The 5,679-nt window shown below is 34.5% G+C and overlaps 1 non-coding gene across 1 annotated transcript; it reads right to left on the minus strand.

The window, feature by feature from the left end:
• Positions 1–342: 342 nt before the first annotated feature.
• On the minus strand, positions 343–449 carry LOC121207440 (small nucleolar RNA R71). The gene has a single exon (XR_005902536.1). It is a non-coding gene; the product is annotated as a small nucleolar RNA R71 (small nucleolar RNA).
• Positions 450–5,679: the final 5,230 nt, after the last annotated feature.

The raw sequence follows: 5,679 nt of genomic DNA on the forward strand, positions 1-5,679 counted from the left end.
CTAATTTAACAGGGGCTGAATCGAGTATTGTTAGACCTACAATTTGCTGCAAATAATTTTGAACTGAAACCTAACACTATACAAATAATTCAACAGTTTGTTTAGTTTGATGGTTTGCAGGATGAAGATCCAAATACTCATTTGGCCGACTTCTTAGAGTTCTACGATACTTTCAAAATAAATGGCGTTTCTGATGATGCCATTCGCCTTCAGTTATTTCCCCTTTCATTAAGGAATAAGGCTAAACAGTGGTTGAACTCGTTACCACGATGGTCAATCACTACTTGGGAACCAATCACCGAAAAATTTTTACTCAAATACTTTCCGCCGGCCAAAACAGCAAAGTTAAGAAATGATATCTCTTCTTTTGTGCAGATGGACTTAGAAACACTTTATGATGCATGGGAGAGATACAAGGATCTATTGAGAAGGTGCCCTCACCATGGGTTACCTCTTTGGCTACAGGTTCAAACTTTCCACAACGGTTTGAATCCCTCAACTAGACAAATGATCGATGCAGCTGCTGGTGGAACTATCAATAATAAGACACCTGAAGAGGCTTATGCGTTCATAGAAGAGATGTCACTGAATAATTATAAGTGGAAAGTCATGAGGACAAAGCCGACAAAAGCAGCCGACGTTTTTAACGTCGATTTGGTTGTTATGCTTTGAAATCAGGTAGAACATTTGAATAGAAAAATTGATGGTTTACTTGGTTCTACACAGGTTCATCCAGTAATGTAGTGTGATGCAAGTGGAGGTGGAATGAGCAACTCAGAATATCCACCCTACGGCCCTAACATGGAGAACGAGCAAATGAATTATATGGGTAATAATCCTCGACATCAAAATAATCCTTACAGTAACATTTACAATGTAGGTTGGAGGAACCACCCAAATTTCTCATGGGGAGGCCAAGGGAATCAAAGACCACCACCCCCTCCAGGCTTCTAACAATAACCTTACCAGCAAGAGAAAAGCCAAACCTTGAGGAGATGATGACATAGTCTATTTCAGTAGCAAAAACCCATCTTCAGAATACTAAAACTGCATTTAAAAATTAACAAGCATCAATTCAAGGGCTCGAGAATCAAATAGGGTAGCTGGCTAAGATGATTTCAGAGAGATCACCGAGGACTCTACCTAGCAACACTAAACCCAATCCAAAAGAGCACTTGAAAGCAGTTACCCTAAGGAGTTGGAAAGTGTTAACTGAATTTGAAAAGAAGTTGCCTCAAGAAGCTAATAAAAAAGAAGAAGAGGGAGTGAAACTTGAAATAAGTGAAAAACCTATGCTGAAGGAAAATAAACCACCAATCTCGTATCAAGGAAAGCTGAAGAAAGACCTCATGGATGCACAATTTGGTAAATTTCTTTGAACTTTTTAAATAGCTTCATATTAAATTTTCTTTTGTTGAAGCTATCTCGCAGATGCCTACATATGCAAATTTTTTTAAAGAGATTTTAAAAAATAAAAGGAAATTTGAAGAGTTGTCTACGGTAGAACTCAACGACGAGTGCTCGGCCATATTTCAAAATAAATTGCCAACCAAACTGAAAGATCCAGGAAGTTTTACTATTCCTTGCTTAATTGGTAGTTTAAATGTTGAAAAGGCACTAGCAGATTTAGGTGCTAACATTAATTTGATGCTTTTCAAAATGTTCAAACAACTTGGCCTTGGGGAACCAAAACCTACTAGGGTGAGTATTCAACTAGCTGACAGATCTGTTAAATATCCTAGGGGTATTGTCGAGGATGTACTCGTAAAAGTAGATAAATTCATATTCCCTGTTGATTTTGTTGTGCTTGACATCGATGAGGACATTGAGGTGCCTTTAATTTTAGGTCACCCATTTTTAGCCACTGCTAAGGCTGTTATTGATGTGGGTGATGGTAAACTTGTGCTTAGGGTAGGTGACGAAAAGATTATTTTTAAAATTTATGATGCCATGAGATTTTCTAGAGAATAAAATGACTTCTATTATTTTATTGATTCTATTGATCATGCTACTCAAGATCCTTTACAAGAAATCATACATAAGGACACGTTGGAACTGTGTCTTGCCCAATGAGAGGAGGTAAGTGATGACGTGTAACGCCCCCACGCCCGAAACCGTCACCGGAGTCAAGCTTGAGGTGTTACTAAACTTATCTTACATTTTAAACAACTCTAAACCACTTATTTTAATTTTCGGAATAAACTATTTTTCTGCATCATGGTTTCTTAAAAATTCATTTCTCGACTTTCAAAACTTGAAATTAAGATCCGTAAATTTTTCCTAAAACTAGACTCATATATATATCTACTAATTTTTTTCTAGAATTTTTTACTTAGCCAATTAGTACAGTTTATTAGTTAAAGTTACCCCTGTTTCAGAATTCGACTGCACTGGCCTCTACTTACTACGAACCACTTTTATCCCTGTAAAAAATTCATAGGACTATACCGTTTGTTTCTATTAAAACTAGATTCAATAAGGATTCTAACCATATAAAGTGCACCACCTAATTATTTTTTAAAAATTTATGGTAAATTTCCAAATTTGGAACAAGGGATCTAGAAATCGCTCTGGCCCTATTTCACTAAAACTCAGATATCTTATAAAATACAAAACCTTTACTTGTTTTGCTTATTCCATATGAAAATAGACACAATGAGATTTAATTTCATATGTTATTCACCATCAAACCATGTCTCTAAAATTTCTTGTGATTTTTCAAAATCATGTTATTTCTGATCCTTGAATCTGTTTTTAAGTTACTTTCACATTTTTCTTAGTTTTCATGTGATAGTTACTACTTAATCATACATACTATTAAAAATGTATATCATCAGCCATTATATTAGTTAATCACTAGCAAGTATTTACACATCATTCATTGATCATATCATATCAAAAGAAACCAAGTTCCTATACATGCCATACACAAAACGAAACGTCTAACTATACCAATGTGATTTCTTCGATAGTGTGATCGGTTTCCGACGTTTCCTTCGATCCCCGAGTGGCTTGATAAAAACTATAAGAAAAAGAAAATAAAGAGAGTAAGCACTAGGCTTAGTAAGCTTACAAGAAAATAAATTATAACATTCAACATAATGAATAAATATACATAATGTCACCTAGCCTCATAAACTTTCTTTACATTCTCATTTTCTACCTTCTTCTTTGCTCACTTACCTTCTTTCTTACCTGACCTTTCACTATTCATAAATATAATCTACCTTCCCTTTTTCTGATAATTCACTGTAATTTAACATGAACAATGACCCGTTGAACCACTCGGAATACTAAGGATACTAGGGTCGTTCCTGTCTATCAATATCCTGCCAATGCCATGTCTTCGACATGGACTTACATGAATTATTCCTGTCTCCAATGCCATATATATATCTAATATGGGCTTACATGGCTCATTCCTGTCTCCAAAGCCATTTATCTGATATGGACTTACATGGCTCATGTCTGTCCTGTCCTGTCCTGTCAACCCCAATATCCTAACATTCTTAAGGTTCAAACGGGGCTTCCTAATGCTTTTTCTCTGTCACTTCGCCTTTAATTTGACTTTAAATATTCTCAAAAAAATAAGTATATAAATGCTGGAAATTGACAATAATAATGTAAAATAAAAGAATATTGCATTTATTTACTGTAAACTTACCTCGATCAAAATGTGATTAAACTTTACAATTTAGTCCTTTACTTTTTCTTTTCCCCGATCTACTCCCGAATTTCGTTCTTCTTGATCTATAATAGCAAATTTAACTTATTTAATATTCACATTTATCAAAACAGTCCTTGACCCAAACTTTGGAAAAATTACATTTTTGCCCCTAAACTTTCACATATTTGCACTTTTTCCCCAAGGCTCGTAATTTAAACTTCATCCTATTTTCTTATGTTTTATGACATGCTGATCATTTTTCCCTTCTATACAACATCAAATTCACACTCTAACATGTACTTATGACTATTAGGTATTTTTACCGATTAAGCCCTTTTACTCGTTTTCACTTAAAACTGAGTAGCACAAGTTGTCTAACATAATTTAAAACCTCATATTCTATCATAAAACATCAAAATAAACACTTTTCACCCATGGGTATTTTTCCAAATATGAACCCTAACTTAAATTATTGCTAGCATAAGCTTTATCGAGCTACCGGGACTCCGAAAATGTAAAGAACTTTAAAAACGGGGCTCGGAATCACTTACTATGGAGCTTGAAAGCTTGAAACAAACCCTAGCTATGGAGAACCCTTGAAATTTCGTGCTAATGAAGAAGATGATGAATTTTGTGTTATTTTTCCCTTTTTATTTCATTTAATATCCAAATGACCAAAATGCCCTTCCTTATTAAACTTTCAAAAATTCCATCCATGTCCTATTTTTTCCATGAACTTAGAAATTGGTCAAATTGTTATTTAAACCCTTCTAATTAATATTCCAAAGCAATTTCATAGTAAAAACTTCTAGAATGCAAGTTTTGCAAATTATTCGATTTAGTCCCTAACCTCAACTTAAGCACTTTATGCATAGAATTTCATTACGAAATTTTCACACAATCATGCAATCATATCATGAACTTAAAAATAATAATAAAATAAATTTTTCTACCTCAGATTTGTGGTTTTGCAACCACTGTTCCGTTTAGGCCCTATTTCGGGATGTTACACGATGATTCAACAATAGGTAAGAAAAAAGCCGAACTAAATTCTAATGAGCCTTCACTGAGACATAAGAGCTATGAGGGTATTGAGGTAAATAATGAATTAAAATTAAAACCCTCTGTTGAAGAACCTCCTAAATTGGAATTGAAGCAACTACCAAATCACCTAGAATATGCGTTTCTTGGAAATACTTCCACATTACCAGTGATCATTGCTTTAGATTTACAGCCAACCGAAAAGGACGAATTACTTCAAGTGTTGAAGGAGCATAAAAGAGCTGTAGCTTGGAAGATTTCTTACATAAAAGGGATCAGTCCTTCTTTCTGCACACATAAAATCTTAATGAAAGATGAATATAAACCTTGCATGCAAGCTCAGAGACAACTGAATCCTAACATGAAAGAAGTTGTAAAAGTTGAGGTAATTAAACTTCTAGATGCTGGAATTATTATCCTATTTCTGACAGTTCTTGGGTGAGTCCTGTGCAGATTGTCCCTAAAAAAGGAGGCATGACTGTTGTGGCTAATGAGAAGAACGAATTGATCCCAACACAAATAGTCACGGGGTAGAGAGTTTGCATTGACTATAGGAAATTGAACAATGCCACAAGAAAAGTTCACTTCCCCTTACCATTCATTGATTAGATGTTGAAAAGATTATCTTGACATATGTATTATTGCTTCCTAGATGGACTCTCGGTGTGACAGCCCTAAATTGACCCTAGTCGGAAAGTGGTTTTGGGACTGCTAAACTGAGTCACCGAAGTTTTTGAATATAATATTTATTGTCTAAAATATGTGAATATGAATGTGTGAAAGTTTTAAGCTTCGATTTAGTCGATTGCATATGAATTTAGTTAATAGGACTTATGTGTAACACTTTTGAAATGTGATAGGTTAATCTATAAGGATCTATTAATGCATGTTAGAAAATGCTTGTACTTGCATGTCAAATTACCCAAAATTTTAGGTAGTGGCCGGCCATGCTATGGGTTAAAACATATTAT

The sequence above is a fragment of the Gossypium hirsutum genome, chromosome A01 (genome assembly GCF_007990345.1).
Source record: "Gossypium hirsutum isolate 1008001.06 chromosome A01, Gossypium_hirsutum_v2.1, whole genome shotgun sequence".
Taxonomy (NCBI): Eukaryota; Viridiplantae; Streptophyta; class Magnoliopsida; order Malvales; family Malvaceae; genus Gossypium; species Gossypium hirsutum.